Raw genomic sequence first — 18891 nt, forward strand, 5'->3', positions numbered from 1 at the left:
CATGCTTTCCTTTGAGCAAAATTGGATATTTTTCATTTACAAGTTTCAACTATCTGCAAACTTAGTGGTTAAATCATTCAAAACCCTAGTTTTTCAATTTAAAATTGAACTTGTGATTTGAAAAAATTGCTTGTGGTTATCTTAGATCTGAAAATTGTTTTGATTGTCAAATTCAATTTCCTCATTGTCTTGTTCAATTTGCAATTAAAATTTACAAAATTAAGAGGTTACTTGTTAAAACCACAATTTTCAAAAATCATCTTGAACTTGTGCAAAAATTGGATTTCCATTTAATTATCAGATTGCTTATTGTTCTCAGATTTGTCTTCAAATCTACAATTCAAATTTTCAATTTCCCCCTTTTTCCCAAAATTCAAATTTTAAAATAAAGTGGTTAGGTCATCAAACCCTAATTTTTAAAATTAATTGGATTTTATGTGAATTTCAAATCCATTTCATTTACATTCAGATTTTTAAACATTTTCCAAGGTGTCCCTATCCATTAGGTTTGACCCTTTCCAAGCTTGCAATTCAATTCCTCTTTTTCTTCAAAACCCTAATAGGGTCCTATTTTCACATTTGCGCCTTCATTTCGCTCGTCTACAGATCATAAAATTTGCCCATTTTTTGGGGTTAGCTTTAAAATCATCATAATATCCATCCCTAAAAATTTTGAAAAAAGTTGGTCGGACCATGTGCGTTCCCGCCACGGTCCTCGGCTTTTTTCTCAAAATTTTGAGAGATTGTTATGATTGTATTTAATAGCTTAAATCCAAAAGACTGACTGATTTTATCAATTTTTGATCCCTCTAGAATCATAAATACCTTCAAAATTCAACATTTCAAATTTCAACAAAGTTTTTAAAATTAAGAGGTTAATTATAGTATGCCCTAAGTTTAAAAATTCTGATTTTAAAATTAAGTGGTATTCCCTTGGCCCTAATTTTGAAATTTCAATTTCCTTTCATTTTTAGAAATTGTGTCACCCTCTTCCTCCAAAAAAGTTCAAATTGTGTAATCATTATTTTCTTAAATTTTGCATTAACCAATTTTGTAATCTTTGTTCCAAAATTCAAAATTCAAATTTTCCCTCTTGTACATGAGTTTTACCACTATTATTCCTACCTATCCTATCCCCATTAGATGAAGCATTATAATTAAGGCTTCCCAAGGTTTAATTACCGAGGAGATGGAGCCTAATTTGGGTGACTTATTTAATGAGGATCATGCTAATTCTTCCCATCCTAATCATGTGCCTATTCAACCCATTGATGGATTCCATGATGAAGAAGAAGCTTTAACTAGGGTCTCTATAGATCAACTTTGCACATTGGACAATCAATTTGACAACTTTCAACAATGGATGTCCCAAGAATACCCGAATAGTGAAGCTCTTCCATTAATTGAAGTTCTTAAGCACATGCTTCAAAGTGATAAGAATGGAATTGATATATTTTGTGGCATTGCACATATTGTTTATTATAATGCATGCCTATCAAGAGTTGTGTTGAAACCCTAGGTTACTCACAACCTTCAGCACAAGTCAGTTCTTCTATTCCTTTGACTAATCCTATGACTAGTATTCCTACTTTCATATCCAACATCATGGCTACTTCAACTCAAAGTGTCATCCCTACAACAAGTGGTCATGGGGGAAATCCCTCTTCTTCATTTAATCCTCCATATTTACCTATGTCTTCCATAAGTATTCCTACTATTCCTCAACCAATCAGTGTGACAAAAGGGGGCAATTCCTTCAACAACTTTATTGCTCCTTTAAATGTCCCTTTTCCTACCTAATCATCACCTATGCCTACTTATCATTATGTCCCACCACCTTAGTCTCGGTCCATTCCTTCTTTCAATAACATCACACCACCTTCTCAATCACCTATGTCTAACATCAATTCTCCTACTAAAATGGCAATCAAGAATCTTAGCCAAACCGTGTCTTCCTTACAACAACAAATTGTTTCTATGAGTCAATCCAAATTTAGTGTGCCTACCTTTGATGTTGTGAGCCCACTTTCTCTTGATATTGTTAAATTCGTGCCACCTAAACATGTTGAGATCCCTCAATTAAAACTCTATAATGCAAAAGGTGATCCTCTTACGCATGTCGAGACATTTCAAACCTTGTGTACTAATTTTGCTTATGATAAACGATTGCTTGAAAAATTGTTTACAAGAACACTAAGAGATAAGGCCTTACAATGGTATTACTCTTTTTCTTCTTATTCTATCACTTCCTTTCAACAACTAGCAAATTCTTTCATCCAATAATTTCAAAATAACACTGGTCCTAAAATCACTTTGACTAAATTAGTGCACTGTAAACAAGGTGTTAAAGAAAAAGTGATTGATTTCATTGGTAGATATAAGCATTTGTGTGCTCAAATTTATTTTCATGTACCTGATAATTATATTCAAAGAACTTTCATTTATAATTTACAAAAATATATTAGAGAAAAGCTTCTTTTGTCTGAATTTACTTCCTTTCTGTAGTTGTGCACAACACTCCTCAATTATCAACTGGCAGTTTGTCAAATGGAGCAATCCTCTCCTATGGCTCTGAGTGATAAGGGGGAGAGTGTTCAACAACTATTTGCAAAGTTCAAACCAACAAAAAGCTTCATCAAGTTCAATGATCCAATCAACGACAACCATGTGAATTATACAACAGGTGTGCCTTCTATTTCTAACATTTTCCAAAGAGAAAGACAATTTACTCCTTTGAATGAATCTTTACATAGTATTATGTCTCAGTTGATGGATAGAAATATTATCAAACTTCCTCCTATAAAACAAATTGATCCTTCCAAACTTGCATATCCTTATTTCGATAACAATTCCTTTTGCCAATTTCATTGTCAACTTGGTCTTGATACTGAGAAATCTTTTGCATTCAAAAATAAGATTCAAGATTTGATTGATAATAATACTATATATGTGGAAGGTGTGAATGATAAAGGGAATAAATCAGTAGCTTCTCCTAATCAAAATCTTTAGAATTTCACTAATCCCTTGCCATCTCATACCTCTAATGTTATTGAGATTGTGCCTAATTCTCTCTTCTGAAGAATTCACCTCTATGGCTCCAAACTTGGTTAATATGGTAGAAACACAGGATATGCCTAAGAATCCTTGTATCATATTTGACCCTAGTCAGACCATTAGAGCACTCAATGGCCTTTTATACATAGTTGTGAAGGTTAAGGAAATCCCTTTTCATGGTGCCCTTGTTGATCCCTCATGCATGGTTAATGTCATAACTGAAGAGTATATTTTCACTTTACGATTCCATAAACCAATATATGAGGCTTCTAATGTGGTTATGAAGTCATTTGATGGCTTCTCTTATCCTACCATTAGCTCTGTCACTCTTCCTTTTTAAGTTCATACTAAATCCATGGATGTTGACTTTGTTATCATACTTTCTTCTGAGCAATTTCGTGTGAAGTTGGGCTATCCTTGGTTATCTTCCATGAAGACTATTGCTTCTCCAATCCACAAGTGTCTTAAATTTCATCACAACGGATAAATCATAACCATGAACAATAGCTTATTTTGTCCATCTGAAAGAAGCCCTGGTGTTCCTATTGATCTCTTTTGGCCTAAACAATTTCAATCCCTTACATCAAGGAGCGATGCTCTTTTTCAATCTTATCAAAAATGGAATAATGATATGATCTTATCTTTAAGTCAACCTAGATCACCAACACTTGACATTCCTACTATTCTTCAAGATGAGGTTCTTCCCCTCATGGATAGAACTAATCTCCCCCCTAAGGAAGATCATCAACCTATACCTATGGAGGTGACTTTACCTTCTCTTAAGGAGAACAACAATATTCTTCCTAAGGTTAGACCTATACCTCCTCCTCATGATGGACCTAGTCTCCTTCCTACACCTAATATTCCTCCTTTCTATGACCTCATTCCACCTCCTTCCTCTTATCAAGAGAAGAGGCCTGCTTCTCCTCTTGTTCAACCAGAAACACCTCAACCTAAACCTTCCACTATCAAGGAGAGAAACACTCCTACTTTTTTAGGTGTTCTTCCTCCTTCTCAACCTTCCACTAAGACTCGACAAAATCATTGTGCGAGAGAACACTGACAAAGACGTCTTGTTCGATCTCATGAAGCTATCCCTCAAAATACTCAATCTCCTCAGACTCCGACAGTTGACATGATTCCCTTTTCTCCTAAGCAAGATGTTCCACCTACACCTCCAAATTATCAGTTGCATAAAACATCTGATGCTTTTACTCTTATTCATGTTCTTGCTCCTCTTTCTCTAAGCTTTGATGAAGAAATGGTTGAAAATGTTATTCATAATGGTAATACAATTCCTAATGCTTCTGATAGTGAGTATGAGTATGTTGATGTGGACAAGAATTTATCAGATGAGTTTTCACAAACCATAATCCTAGCTCCTATAATCGAACAAAGTGACTTACAAAATAAGCATAGTCCTTGTTTGGATCTTGTGATAGCTCCATCTGCTATGCTCAATGTCTCTCCTTTGGAATGTTGCTCGCCTTCCCAAAAAAGTGATCAGCAAGATCGGGAGGCGGATGTCATGCTATATTAGCAATATTAGCACTGCAGATCTTTCTCTCTCTCTCCTTTCTTTCTCTTTTGTGACCATTCTTTTATATGTATCTTTGTTCTTCTATTGTTCCCTTAATGTCTACTTGGGGATGATGCAAAGCATTAAGATATTTTCTTGGTCTCTTTCATGTTGACTCAAAAGACATCCTCTCTTCCCTTTCTTCTAAGGTAGTGTCCTTCTTTGGGGAATGGCGATTATTAAATGTATATACATACATGATGTACATAAGTTATCATACAACATACTGACCCCGACAAAAGTGACACTACCTTGTGTTTTGTGTTTATTATCCTTGGATTTATTCCTCGATTGGGGGCTAAATCCTTGCGATAACTTTCTCCCTCCTTCTCTCTCTCTTGGGTGTATCATACCTTAAATAAATTGCTCCCAATAAGGTGCATGCGATCTCTTCAACAAGGGGGAATACACTCCACTCATACTTTCCCTCTTGTGATACCTAGAATTACTTAGTGAACTTTGTTTAGCTTTGTAATCTTTGGTATGCTTTCTTTCATGACTCATAGTGAAGGGAACTTTGCTACTTGTACTCATGGTTCTCCCCCTTCTTGATCTTCTTTTTTACTTTGTCAATCGAATGGGGGCTTGGCACATCTTGCCTCCTTGACGTGGTAAAAGTCTTTCAATTGTTTTTCCTTGTATTTTACTGACAATATTGGCGTATGCCTATACTCCCGCTAAAGTGGGGGCTAAATATAGTGTCATTAAGTTGCGACCCTAGCAATTTTTTACTACATTAGGGTCCTCACACATGCAAGTTTGAATCCTCTTGCCTGATCAGAGACCGGAGATTGCTCAACCCTCAGAAACAACTTCTTCCTTGGCTTTTGTATCACCCCATCCACACTCTACCCTAGAGAAAGGGGTAGTAAAGGGGCATGGCACCCTTGTCCTCCTAGGATAGGGGCATGGTGCCCCTATCCCTGCCCTATTTTGGCATAGGACCCTTCCTAGGGTTGCATTATTAGTTGTTCCTCCGACAAGAAACTCCCTCGATGTCGGGCCCGTGACAAAAATCAAATCCACTAACATGTATTTCAGGGGGAATTCATCCTCTCATTTGCATAAGTTGGATAAGTGGGAAATTCATAAGCGATCAAGTATTCAAGAGAATTCAAGCATTCTTTTCCAACATTGAGCATTCTCAAGTCTCCCTTCAAGGCTAGGTATTGCATTCAATTCAACGATTCAACCATTGAAGAGGAGATTGATTCCAACATTCAATTCCATAGAATCATTTCTATAAGCATTTCTACTACAACCTCCCTTGAGGTGATTTACAATTCAGTATTTCATTTACATCTACTTGCAAGTACTTTCTGTCATTACTTGGTTAATTCTAAAACTAGGGTTTGACCTGAAGGCACACCCCCAATCCCAACCTATTTTCCTCTCTTTTCTATGTGTAGGTTGCAGGTGCGCATCTATACTTTCAGATTCGGGCTTCATTTGCAGAGGCGAAAAACCCCTTTTTGTTTCGTGGATTTTTTGGATGACCGTGTACATTCCCACCATGGTCTAAGAAACTTTTCCTCAAATTCACAAGGAGACTTTGTCTTGACATTTCACTACTAGATCCAGGTGGACAACTTCATCCCATATTCCGATCTCAAGTTATAATTGATTCTTTTTCACTTTTGCACTACATAATTCAATCAATTTATTTACATTTCAAACAAGGAAGAGGGGATATACTTAACATTCCAAATTCATTCAGAATTCAATCTACCATCCTCATGTGGAGAGATTGAATCTAGTGAATTATCCTCTCCTCTTTCTAATGTAACATGGTTAAAATTGCTTGAATGGTAATCAATAGCGAAACTCTCATCTCTCTTTGAGGGAAAGGGTAGTTTCCTTCTTGATCTATCATTCACCATTTTGCCACCATTACAAAGAATCATTTAGAAGATCAGATCATTAGAGATAAAGATAAAGGAGCTCAGACCAGAAGAAGCCTATCCAAGGTTAGTGAAAAAGAAAAAATATGTTTCTTATCTAAGGTGGAGCTAAATTCCTATGCAAAGCCCTACATAGATGATGGATGGATAAAAGAAATGAAAGAAGAGTTGAATTAGATAGAAAAGAATCAGACATTGGTACTAGTACACCTATACTAGTGGACAAGAATTTGATAGGAACAAAGTGGGTGTTCACAAGTTGAATGAAGATGGAGAAGTCACAATAAATAAAGCAAGACTATTTTGTAAAGGTTATTCAAAATTTGAAATTATAGACTTTGAGGAGACTTTTTATCTAGTATCTAGGATGGAAGCTATAAGAATGTTTCTTGCATTTTATGCTTACAAAAACTTTAAGTTACATCAGATGGATCATGTTAAGTTAACATTCTTTAATGGATAAATAAAAGAAGAGGTTTACATGAACAACTAGATAGGTTTCAGCTAGCAAAAGAACCAAATATGGTCTACAAACTCAAAAAAGATACTTTATACACTCAAGCAAGCTCAAAGAGCTTGGTATGCAATGTTGGACAGATATTTGTTGCAACAAAACTTCAAGAAAGGTACTACACATAGTAATCTTTATTTCAAGGTTGAAAGTGAAAAACTATTGATGGTAGTTGTATATGTTGATGAAATCATTTTTGGTGAAGATGATGATGTTTACAAGAGGTTTGCAGAAGAAATGTAGGAATTTGATATGTCAAAGATTGGTGGGTTGTCATTTTGTCTTGGTCTTCAAATAATATATTTAGAAGATGGTATTTTCATTTCTCAGAGCAAGTATATCAATCAAATGTTGAAGAAGTTTGGTATGGAGAATTACAAGATAGTTGTAACCCCCATGGTTACTAGTTGTCATTTGGGAAAGAATGATGAATCTCTGGAAGTACAATCAAAACTTTATAGATCTATGATTGGTGGATCATTGTATTTGATTTCTTCAAGACCAGATATTATAGATCCAATTTGTTTGGTTGTCATATATTAATCTAATACACAATGGTTGTGGCTATATTGGACCCAAAAAGTCATTATTTATGCATAACACAAAGGTTAGTCAAAAATTACAGATCTTGGTTGTGCTCGATAGAACTAGCTTCTTCTTTCATTTTTCAAAAAAGTGTATTAAACAAAGGTTAGTGAGTAGTTTTGGATTTATATTAGCCATGCCCATACACAATAGTCTCATGATAAAGCAGTGAAAAGAGTGTTTAGATATTAGAAAGGGACTCCAAATTTTTGTTTGTGGTAAAAGAATGATGAATATTTCTCTCTAAAAGATTACAAAGAAGTTGATTGGGCCGAACATGGTGATGACAAAACAAGTACAAGAGGTGGTGCATTTTCCTTATGAGATAGATTAGTCTATTGGTTGAGTAAGAAGAGGAATTTAGTGTCCTTATCTATAGTAGAAGTAGAGTATATTGTAGTAGCATCCTATTGCACTCAAATAATATGGATGAATCAAACTCTCAAATATATCAAGGTGATGTATGATGAGGTCATTACTATTATGTGTGATAATAAAAGTGCAATTAACATTTCAAAGAATCTAGTCATGCATTCAAGGACTAAATACATTTCTATCTAGTATCATTTCTTTAGAAGGAGGGTTCTAGAGAAGGAAGTCAGATTGGAATATATTCCTACAAAGGATCAAATTATAGATATTTTCATCAAGGCATTGTCAAATCATCCTTTTGCCTATCTTTGGCAAATGCTATCCTGATTATTTCCCCTACTACTTCAAACTAGATGCATAGAAGTGGTGCATCATTATATGGGGATATTAAAAGTCCATATTTGTGTCTCCTATATTGATGTGGTGGTTTGTCTTAGGGGGAGTAGTGAATGATGTGGTTTCCTTATTCTGGGAAAAAGTTGTAGAAGAAAGATATCCTTTATAGGGGGATGTTGCAGATATCAAAGATAGAAGGTAGAGAACTATTTGGAGAGTTACTTGTTGATTAGTAGTACAAGTGTCACCATCAATGAAAAGGGGGATATTATTGGAAGTTTCCATTGTGTTGTCAGTGATATGAAACATTTTTATATTGATGACAAAGTATAACAGTAAGAGGAAGATGTCAATAGTGTTTTTCATTGTTGTTGTCATTAATGACAAAGGGGAAGGTTGTTAGAAATGTGAGTTCAATGTTGTGATTGATGTCAACCTGATATGTGTGGATTATTGTCTAGTATGTAAACATCTATAAATGAGTGTTCAAATGTTATTATGATGTTTGAGAGTGATATTGAGTGATTATGTGGTGTTTTTACTATTGCAAATGTGAAGTTGCTTCATGTTTCAGTATGGTTGTCATTGATGTCAACATATTGATTTTGTGTTTCAATTTTTTGCATTTTGATCTAAATTTGTTGATTTGTTGTAAATATTCTCATGGTGTGGTGACATGTTGTTGGATATTTCTTTGAGATGCTACTCTTGTATTTTGGTTCTCTAGATGCTGTGCTCCAAAAGTCTATGCAATGATGATGATGATTATCCGACAGAGTTTGTGGAGGTTTGCATTTCTCCACATTTCCAGTTCTACTGTTGCATTTTTGGATTTATGCTAATCATACATGTATCTTTGTTATTTTGATTCGACACATGCTGGTGTGCTTTGATGATGTGTTTTTCTCTATGTTCTTTCTTGGTTCGGTTGACCCCAGATGCTCTATCTTCTGGTCTGATGATTGTGGTATTTGGATAATGTGTTGTTGTAATATGGTGTGGTCCACTTCTCATTCCTTTCCACCATGGTAATGTTTAGTGAAGATCTATTTTGAATTATGTTTCATTATCTCCTTGGCCGACTTGGAAAATTCTATTTTGGGGATCAGTATATAAAGAATGATTGCAATAAAATAAATATATAGAAGGATTTGCAAAAGGAAGTTATTTGTAAAATGATGATCTATCTTTGTTGATGTGAAGTGATTTATTAGTATGTTTGTATGTTGATTTTATTTTGTACTAGTGGCAGTGAGCCCAAGGTTTCTTCTAGTATTGCAGCAATGTGGCAGTTGTTCTCTTGTGGTGGATTTTTCCTTTCTTCTTCCAAGCAGTAAGCCCTTCTTCTTTTTTTAATGGTTTTAGCTGCGTAGTAAGCCTGGCACCAATAGTGAACATTCTGGCAATGAGCCATCTTTGTAAATATCACCTTAACTGATGTCACCCTAACATATTCTTTTCATACTAAGAACTAACATTCTCTGTGGTTTTTCCCTCTTTGGTTTTCCACATCATATCTAGTTTTTCATGTGTGTGTTCATTCATGTTCATTTATGTTCATGGTTAAGTATTCTGAGTTTTAATTTTTCGTATCTATTTCTTTGGGAAAAGTAATATTTTTAATATAGAAATAATTCACCCACACTTTTAGTTGTCTAGAATATTCAACAATTGGTATCAAAGCTTTGGTTCCTAGAAAGTGAGACTAACTACTCGAGGAGATCCGATGGCACATATCCTACCTTTGAAGTATTTGTGTATAGTTTCTAGGGAGTAAAGGTGTGAGGATATTTGATTTATTTGAGTTACAAAACCTGCAAAGATGTGGAGAATAAGTATATGCTACTGACAAATGGACCTTCTACACCAGATGAGATTGAAGCCTACAAACATAATGAGTGAGAAATCTATGCCATATTTAGTGCTTTATGTAAAAATAAGTTGGCAAAGGTTGTTGCTTTAGATGCTACTTATGAAGTTTGGGAAAGATTGAAAAGTGTTTATTAAGGAAATAAAAGATTCAAGCTATCTAAGATGCAGAATACTAAAGGAGAATATGAAAATTTGAGAATGGAAGAAGGTGAAGGAGTTGAAAGCTACTTTAAAAATATTGACAATGCAATGAATAAAATCAAATTTCTTGGTGTTGTCTTGGATGAGAAGGATGTGATACCAAAGATCACGAGGACTTTACCAGAGTGTTACAATAACAAGATTTTTAGCTATTGAGGAAACCTATGAACCATCAACATTCACTAGAGAACAGTTGTTTGGCATTTTGACTTCATTTAAGATGAGGAAGTTTGGAAAATACACAATAAAAATAGAGACAACCTTTAAAGAATTAAAAGCTATAGATGAAGATTCAAATGAAGATGAGAGCTTGGATGAGATGGAAGCAAACTTTGTAAGAAAGCTAAAGAGAGGAACCAACAAATATAAAGGTATGTTAGCCCTTAAATGTTAAAAATGTGGAAAGATTGGTCATTATGCATCTAGATATCCAGAAAGAGGATCAAAAAATAAGTTTAAGGAAAGGAAAGGAAAATTCAATAAGAAAGCCTATTATGTTAGAGATGATGTTGGTATTTTAGATGATGAGTCAAATTATGAGGATGGTAATTATTTATTCTGGGTAGAAGATTATGGACCTAAACCTAATAATTATAAGATTGTTGAGACTATTTCTTCAGTATTTCATGTTAGGAGAGATATAAATGAATGGTTGATTGATAGTGGATGTTCAAATCATAATATGATTAGGGAAAAAAGTAAGTTTGTAAATCTTGGAAAATATGATGGTGGTTTTGTTAAATTTGGAGATGATCAGACTACTCAAATTGTTGGTATTGGTTTTATTTCCTTTGATGGAAAACATAACACTAACAATGTTTAATATATGAAAGGATTAAATCATAATTTATTGAGTTTTAGATACATGTGTGAAAATGGTTACAATGTTATCTTTGAGGATGGGTATGTGAGATTTGAAAGAAATATGGAACCATTATTGTTGAAGGGAAAAAGACAGGTGGAAACATGTATCAATTGAAAGCTTCTATAAGACATTTCTTATTGTTTCAGTTCACTGAAAGATGGTTGTGGTATAGGAGGATGTGTCATATCAATTTTGATAATTTGGTGAAGATTAGTATGATGAAAGATGTGTGAGATTTACAAAGACTAACTAAACCAGATAACAATATTTTCAAAGATTGATAAGTGGGAAAGCGGACAAACAAAACATTAAAAGGAAAGGAACAATCTTCTACTTAATTATTGAACTTGATACACACATACCTATGCAGTCTGACTAAAATAAGGAGTTTGCAAGGTGAGAGGTATTTCAAGCTCTTAATTGATGATCATTCTACAAAGACGGGTTGTATTTCTAAGAGAGAAGCCAAAAGCATTAGAAAAATTCAAGATATTTAAAAAGATAGAGTTGAGAATGAATTTGATAGAAGAATTAAGTGTCTAAGATATGATAGAGGATGAGAATTTATATCTAATGAATTTGATACTTGATATGAGAAATGTGGAATTAGAAGACATTTGTCAACTCCTAGGACACCTTAGTAGAATGGTGTAGTGGAAAGAATGAATAGTGTTAGAATCTAAGAACACTAAGAGGGGGGGGTGAATTAGTGTTCTACCAGTAAATGAATTTATGAACCTATTGTTGATTATCTAGTTAACAAAATATAAAATTAAAGTGCATAAACAAATCAATACATAAAACAGCAATACCATAACACCAATATTTTTACATGGAAAACCCTACAAAAGGAAAAACCATGGTGGAGCTGATACCAATAATATCTATATACTTGATCAAGGTATACAAATATTACATAAAAGGGATTTCACATGCAATAATGCTCACTACTCAAACAAAAGTCTCACTGACTTACACAACATTACACAATGATTAAAAATAGAAATAAACTTATATAGTGCATCTAACCATGCTAGATAAGTTCTGGTTTAAGACAGTGAAAACTTTAAGAAATCCCCTCTTAATAATTTGATATAAAATATTGGCGTTGGCAAATATTTAATTTTTTAAAAGAAAATAATATTTTTTATTGGCAAATCTTTACTTTTTTTAATGAAAAATATTAATTTTATTGGCCAATTTTTTTATATCAAATTAGTTTGGTAGAATATATTGGTGAATACTAGAAAATAATAAAAGTATGAATTAATTATTAATCCAAATCCTTTCATTAAAAAAAATAGTTTTTTATAGAAAATTAGAGGCCTAAAGGTGGAAATCATTAATGAGTTAAGGGGTAGACTCTACTTTATTTAGTTTCTACCATTAATTTAAAATAGTCTAATAGCCCTCTTTGTATTTTGTGAGATAAAATGTACCAACAATTTGTAACACTTATTGAGCCAAAAATTGCTTTTAGACCATTATTTTCATTGAGGTCAACAATTCAAGAAAAAATTCAACTCCCACAAGCATTACAACTTGTAGGTACAATTTACCTCATGGAATACAATGAAGGTTACTAGATTATATTTTAAATCAATGGTGGCAACTATAGATTGTTGATATAATCCTAAAGTAACTCATAATTATTATATATTATTGGCGAATTAATTTAGATTTCTACAATAAATTATAAAATGTTGGTGAATTTGATCCAACATGTATTGAATATTGTGGTGAATCTTTGAGTTAAAAAAATTAATATAATAAATTCTATAGCGATTTAAATGACACTAAAATAAAAATTTATAAAAATGTGGCGATTTGAGTCACCTTAAAAGTCAAACTTATTAGCCAAATTTTGATTCCCAAATTTCAAAAAATAGCCAATTGGCGAATATTAGCCACTAAAATTTTCACTGGTTTAAGCTCTGACAACCTCCTCTGAATTGGTTATTCTGACACTTCGTTCTAATATATCCTGCTCTACCAGTTAGGATTGCACACGTGTAACTGCACACAAAAGCTAACACTCACACACCAATTCGCATACCATCAATCACTGACTAATTCACATCACAAATCACATAACCACTAAGTTGAAATCCATCGCTAAGATGATCTCCCTTAAATAGCCTTGAAACTTGTTTATCATGTCGATTGCAAGATCATAAAGTATGATATACATTATCTCGATAATCATGTCTGGTGTCGGCCCACACACTACCTTAAATTTCTTCAAAGACATTACCAGGTCCCAAAATACCTTAACCGGGTCCTATACTTAACTAGGTTCCAAATATACGTTGTCGGTACCAAGATTAATTGATTAATAAGTGTAAAGAAAAGTGTGTGAAGGGTTGTCCCAATCAATACAAAATGATAAATCAATGCTTTCGGATGAGAAATACCATCACCTGAAGATGAGTTTCCATCAATGACAACCCAAAATGCAATTTACCTCAGAAGGTGACTACCAGATGAATGTCAATTGCCAACAATCTCCCCCTTTGGCATTCATGGCAACACTCATGTGAAAAATGATATAACCTCCTATTGTACTCCCCCTGACCTGTGCATTCATGTGGTTACATATATCTGATATTCTCCCTCTATGATATATGTTTATTTTTCACTGTACTCCTCCCCCTTTGACATCAATGACAAAGCGGGTGTCCCCAAAAATGTTGTAAAGATATATACATACCGGTTCCTATACATGTTTCAAGATGTCAGCATATAAAGTCTTCAAAAATGAAAAATAATTATCTCATCCCTACTTAAGAGAATACAGAATGGAGTTGAATCCATTCAAGAGACTAGCATAATACTCAAATGCCTAGGATTCAGTGGGATCCTCCTGCTGCATATTAGATATACATTTTGTTTTGTGACATAGAAGGTTATTAAGCCAAGGACCTAACTTACACAACATTACACAATGATTACAAACAAAAATGAACTTATACAGTGCATCTGACCATGATGGATAAGTTTTGGTTTAAGCTCTGACACCTCCTCTGAACCAGTTATTCTTACACTTTGTTTTGCTCTATTCTTCTCTACCGGTTAGGATTGCGCACGTGTAATTGCGTACAAAAGCTAACACTCACAAACCAATTTGCATACTATCAATCACTGACTGATTCACATCACAAATTGCATAACCACTAACCTAAAATCCATCACTAAGATGATCTCCCTTAAATAGCCTTGTAACTTGTTTATCATGTTAGTCTCAAGATGAAATAAAATAAACCCGTCGACTACCGGATCATAAAGTATGATATATGCATTATCTCGATGACCATATATGATGTCGGCCCAAATGCTACTCTAAATTCCTTTGAAGACATTACCGAGTCCCAAAATACCTTAACCGGGTCCTATGCTTAACCGAGTTCCAAATATACATTTTCGGTACCAAGACTAACCAATTAATAAGTGTAAAGCAAAGTGTGTATACCGGTTGGCCCAATCTATGCAAAATGATAAATCAATACTTTCGAATGAAAAATACCAACACCTGAAGATGAGTTTCCATAAATGACAACCCAAAATGCAATTTACCTCAAAAGGTGACTACCAGATGAGTGTCAAATGCCAACAATATCCCCCTTTGGCATTGTTGGCAACACTCATGTGAAAAATGATAGAACCTCTGAGTCTGCTCTCCCTAACTTGTACGTTCATGCAGTTACATACATCTTGTATTCTCCCTCTTTGATATGCATTCATTTTTCACTTTACTCCTCCCCCTTTGACATCAATGACAAAGCAGGTGTCCACCAAAAATGTTGTATAGATATATACGTACTAGTTCCTATGCATGTTTCAAGATGTCAGCATACAAAGTCTTCGAAAATGAAAAATAAGTATCTCATCCCTGCATAAGAGAATCATGAATGCAGGTGAATCTACATCTCCATAACTCCATAACTCCCCTATTGTATACAAATCCTTCTATTATATTTCACATCTATATCACTCCCCCTTTGACAACAATACCATAAAAAATTCTTAAAATAATGTCAAAGATCCCAAAAAAAATATGTACAATGAATATCCCAAAAATATCTTACTGGACCTTAACCAATTTCAAAATTTCCGGATAAGCCTTCTCCAGTAGCTCAAGATAGGTATCCCAGCTAGTTCTGAATGTGCTAAAAATAGATACAAGGCCACTTAATATATGTGCAAATGACTCTTTCTCATTTACCTCTATTGGTGTGGGCTTTCCCACCATATCCATACATTCTTTCTTATGTACACTGAGTGAATCCAACTGTGAACTCACCAAGCCTCTCCGACTTCTGGCCCTTCTTATAATTTTTTCTCTTTCCTTCTCAAGAACAGAAATTTGGGCTTCCAAAATCAAAATTTGACCATCATGGATGTAGTCAATGAAGTTAATCCATCAAAAGAGTTAGCTATATTTGCAATTTTCTCCTGAAATTTTATATTCTTATCCACATTAATTGTAAGTTTATCAATGTTACAACATTACCCTATAAATATTTGTACACTGCTTCAAATATTTTTCTATTAGTTTCAGGTTTTAATCAATCTTCTTCTTCTCAGATTCAATCACCTGATCAAATGCATCTCTGTTAGCCTGAGTGAACCTCTCCAATGCTTTCCGGTTTGAAATCTATTGTAAGGATTGGAAATCCTTTAAAATATGCTTACTAATTATCTTAACCTTTCCGGATGGGCTCACTTCATTGTCAATCTTGCACTCTAGGACTAGTCTATGTAAAATAGTGATTGATTGATCAATAATCCCTTTATCTATAGATCCCTCCTTCATTAGTTTTTGTGTTGGCATCATCATGAGTTCAGTAGGACTCATCTTTGTTATGTTTTTCTTTTCAATTTGTGAAGTGTCAATTGACGACAATGATGGACCAACTATTATTTCTCTGTCGGTTTCCCCTTTCTTCTCCTCTGATGATTTAGCCTTTATAACCTCCTCACTTGCATCGGTGGCTTCACCACTTGGTGTAGTCTCTACAACTGTCAGTTCCTCTGTAGGAACTGTAAACTCAACCTGTACATTTGTATCCAGAGGATTGTTATCCTCAATATTAGTATCATGTACATCATTAAATTTTTCACTCTCTGTGATAATCGGTATCTCAATATTTGTGTGTATATTTGTATCTACTAGGGGCTGTATTTCCACTATCTTAATGTTCTTCAAAATTGAAGGTGAATTACTCATAATACCTTTTCCTCTTCCTTCAACCAGGGTGTCTACAGTGTCTATCTTTGATTTTGGTGAAGTAAAGAATCCTCTGTTCTCTCCAAAGAACTTAACCCATGCTTTTTGAGTCTTTTTTATTATTTCATTTACCCTTCCTAGCATCAGATTGGTTATTCTATGTTTTCTATTAAAAACTTTTCTGTCTACCACCTCAAGCATCCTTTCCATTTCTTATGGGGCAATAGTAACACAAACAGATAAAAACTCTTGAATTTTGATATGCTTATCTTCTTGCATAGCTAACAGCCTTCTAACATCTAACATATTATACAATTTTTCTAGTATTTGATTTTCTATTTCTATTAAGTCCTTCTTATAAATATCCAGGTATAATAAGACTCCTTCCGCTACCTCTCTTTGTTCATCATCCTCTAAGTGATCATAGTAAAACTATACATTCTTTAACATTTCATCCTTAGTGATTTCATCTACTAATTCTGTACAAGTTTTAGGTGGAACATTACCAGATTGAATAGTTGTATTAGTGTCATTCTTCTTCTTCTTCCTCTTTGTAGTACCAGATGCAACTGAAGTAGTTACTTTTGGTGTTTTCTTCTGTTCTGGTATTTTGAAGGTAACCTTCCTAACCGGTTTCTTTTTAGCTTCTACCTTTGTTTCCTCTGTTTTCTTTCTTACAACCCTCTTGAATGCCAATGGTGTGTCATCCTCAGATTTTGACTCTATTGTAACAGGCTCAATGTGTACTTCTGGATTCGTCCTCTTCCTGCCTTTCTCTGGGACAACATCAATTAATTCCTTAATGTCTTGTGAGACCTTCTCAACAAATTTTCTTTCTATTCCTTCTTGCTTCTCTCTCTTCTTCCAGTTGAACTCTGTTTCAACCTCGTATGTTTTCTGTTGTGCAGTACTATAGGGCTTCTCTGCCTCATCAATAGGTGCATCAATCAACATTTTTGGATAAGCATCAAGAATCTATGCATCCACCTCATATCCCATTTCCTCAATCCAAATATTTTGAGGCTTAATCTCTTCCATAAGTGTTTCATCCTTCTTCACCATGAAGCATATGTTAGTTCAATATTTTTCTATAATATGCTTAGGAACCCTTACCCTAGACTTCATAGATTTATAAAATTCTTTGAAATATCCCCATACCTTATCATCTCTCTGACTTCCTAAAGCATCAATTGACTGTTTCAATTATCTCCCTACCAGGAAGTCAAATGCCCATTGTCATTTACCAAAACAGGGTGTATCATTCATGGAAAATAACATTAAGCAGACTATTAAGTTGCCATACCGAAAGGTTCCCTTCTTTTCTCTCTTAATCTTTCCTAGGTTTATTAACAACTCATCTAACATCCAACTGCATAGATCCAATTTCACATTTTCTCTAATCATTTTGTATGTAGCCAAAATGCAGAAACTGGAAACAGAATTTAATCGGTTTGACTGAGTTACCTTATACCTGATGATCATGCTACTAAATCTAATGTTTGTGTTGGTAATAGTGCTTAGTCTCATAGATCTCCTATCAGATGTTGCATCAGTGATTTTGTTCACAAAATCATTCGAAACCTTCTTATCTGGATGTTTCCCAATCGATGGTAAACCAGTGATTGCACTGATGACTTCCTTGGTGATCTTGTGAGGTCTATCTAGCTAGATAAACTCCCCATGTACTCTTTTCAAAACATACCTAATTATATCATCTTTAAATTCTGAGATGTCCATAATGTTGGTAAACCCTAAATCTTCAATGTGTTTGTATGTCAATTTGATATTTCTAGATTCTCCCATCATCTCACTCATGTACATGCTCTTTATTTCAGATGTTCTCAAGTCCTCTATGTGACAATGTATGTATGCCTTAACATCTTCAACATAGAAAACTCCCATTGGAACACAGTAAAATGCTCCAACCGAATCTTCCAGGGTAGCCACATGAGGATACCACTTGAAAATTGGTCTGGGTTAGTCCTTGACCTCTATTATAGTCGGGTTTGCAACAAAGATAGGAATAGATGACGATCTCGCTTCCATGTTTAAAGATAAATACCTGTTGATCACTTTTGGTGAAAAACCTTAACAAATTCTTCCAATCGTCGATGAAATCACTCAAGAAGAAATATGATTTCTCTGAAATGCCTTTGGTTGCCCTTAGTTGCTCTTAATCACTTTGAAATTACTCAGAATGCAAGGTGATCAATAATGAAGTGAATTCGACCTTTTAACCTCTGAGAAAAACCCTAATCTTCCATTGACATAAATGACTGCCGGTGAAAGATACCAAATCTTGAACATAACATATCCATGTCGGATAAGCATCTCCAAAATCTGGAACCTCTTCCCAGAGCATATGCAGCATCTTCATGAATTTTGCCT

This window comes from Cryptomeria japonica, chromosome 7 (genome assembly GCF_030272615.1).
Source record: "Cryptomeria japonica chromosome 7, Sugi_1.0, whole genome shotgun sequence".
In the NCBI taxonomy this organism is placed as follows: Eukaryota; Viridiplantae; Streptophyta; class Pinopsida; order Cupressales; family Cupressaceae; genus Cryptomeria; species Cryptomeria japonica.